Source organism: Nicotiana sylvestris, chromosome 10 (assembly GCF_000393655.2).
Source record: "Nicotiana sylvestris chromosome 10, ASM39365v2, whole genome shotgun sequence".
In the NCBI taxonomy this organism is placed as follows: Eukaryota; Viridiplantae; Streptophyta; class Magnoliopsida; order Solanales; family Solanaceae; genus Nicotiana; species Nicotiana sylvestris.
The window spans coordinates 40,822,962-40,825,423 of record NC_091066.1 but is presented as its reverse complement, the minus strand read 5'-3'; positions in this window follow the sequence as shown (position 1 = coordinate 40,825,423).

Here is a 2,462-nt window from a genome sequence, read left to right as displayed (position 1 = left end):
TCCCTTGACCCTAGCCTAAACCCGCTTGACCCGAACCCACATAACCTAGACCAAGCTATATAGAATGGACCTTCCCTTTTCTGAAAAAACAGAGAGCAGCGGCGCATCTGGGAGGATTTTCCTCTCCATCTTTCACTCACAACACCAAAAACACAAGGAATCAGAAATCCCATGGCTGAACCCTAGGACGCCGTTTCTGGACTTTCTTCCTCATCTTCATTCCCTCAACACACAGATTTCACACACTCGCACTCTTAACACACACGAAATAGATGTAAAGACAGATCCGGAATTCGAAAATTAAGAAAAAAGATCTGAAAACATAAAGAAGAATAGTGGATTTCAATCGATTTTACATTGGAAATTCAAAAGGGCTGGAGCTGTTTTCCTTTGGTGATTTGAGAGAGCTCTCCATTTGTTTCTGGGTTTGCATGTATTGAATGAATCCGCGATTTGCCTGCTGCTGTGGCGCTTGTTGAGTAGCTAAGCTCCATTCCTCATCTTAGATTTTTAATTGGCCATCTACGGCTGTTCTGGATTTGTTTAGCTGAGAATCAACAAAGTTTTGGAACAATATCGATATTCAGAACAAGATTCAGTTGACTAGGAACAAGGTGCAGTTTTTATTTTTATTTTGTTAAAGTCTCCCTTTTGTTTTCCTGTTATTATTCATCTATTCTGCTAGAATCTTGTGTTATCTAATGTTTCATTTATCTTTCTCTGTTTCTCTGTGTATAATTCTTAATTGTTCGGTTTTGAGAATTTTGTGCTACTAATTGTTACAGTACTATTGATAATAGCAAAATGACACTTACTCCCATTGATATTCTCTAAATAAATAAGAACGTGCATAGGTTATGCCTTTCCGCACTTTCACAGGTTCTTCTTTTCTTCACAATTTCAGTCTTTATTTTTTGTTTGAAATCCTACTTCTTACGCTTATTTTTAGCCATTTAATTTCATTCGTGGATAAGTTTTATGTGTTATGCTTGATAATGCTTTTTTTTTTTCTGGAACTTTTGTGTTCTCGATTCCACGTTTGTATGTAAACCTCCATGCGGTCGAATTTCGGAAAAGAAAATAGCGTTGAAAGATTTGGTGAGTTGAGTTAATCTTCTTTTGTCCTGAATTTTGGGCAAATGACCTCTCTCATAGTCTGATTGCGTCCAATTGGTTGAATAAATTGCAGTAGAATGGTTGATTACTTATGCAATTGCTAAGTTTTGTGCCTGATAAAAATCAGATGGAATTTTGAGTTGGAGTCATTTTCTTGGTAGTTGTTCCAATAATGTCATACAAGGATTCGTTTGTGCTATTTTTAAAACACATCTGTAAGGTATGCAAATGCTGAAGTTAGGCAATCATTCTCATTTTGAGGAGGTTCTGTGTTCTTGTAAATCAATACATCCATAACTGAAATCTCCCCATGTAATTTCAAACCTTAGAAAGTTAAATAATCCATGAACATCCTAGCTTGCTTTAGGCGCGATTAATTAACTATCGTGACTATGGGTACGGTTCCCGTGGCATAGTCATGGTACGTAATTCCCAAATTCGGGGTGCATTTCTTGTAACCTGATTATAACAACTTCGAATAATAAACCTTTTAAAATAAATTGAGGCGTGCCATACCAAACAAAACCCCTAAGCCAATGGCCCTCACAAGACTAGTTAGCTTTTATAGAAAATTTGAGGTGTCATTTTCATTAAATAAGCCATGGCCCTCATGTAAATAATTCTAACCCTTTAAAATCGAAGCGTGCCATCAACTGAATTTTCCATGGCCCTCGTAAACGTTGTTATTAATTTGAACCTTCCTATTTGCTTTAGGCGCGTTCTTTAAATTGATTTTCTTTAATTTCTAAATTCGTGTGAAGATTTCATGTGACCCAATTTCAATTCTTAACAACGTTAAATAGAACGTGTCACGAACAACGGGTGCATTTCATGTGGCGTGATTTAAGGCATGTTTTTAAATAATGTTGAATCTTCCTAAAAGCGTTTTAAAATAATTAAAAGCGGTTAATAAGTTAAAAATGTACCATAGGCTAAAACATGTAATAAATCGGATAATAGGCCAATTTTAATAGTTTAAGCGACCGTGCTAGAACCATGGAACCCGGGAATGCCTAACACCTTCTCTCGGGATAACAAAATTCCTTATCTAGAATTTTTGGTTCACAGATTTTTTTTAAAAAATAAAAATTTCCTCGATTTAGGATTTTAAAATAAACCGGTGACTTGGGACACCAAATAAACTATTCCAAGTGGTGACTCTGAATAAATAAATAATCCCATTTCGAATAATGTCACTTTAATTGAAAAAACTCCCTTATTACACTCAGAGTGTAAAAAGGAAATGTGACAGCTCTGGCGACTCTGCTGGGGATCATAACCCAGAATCTCTGGTTCAGGGTTCAAGAATTCAAGCTTAGAATAACTGTTGTACTTGGCTTTATTTT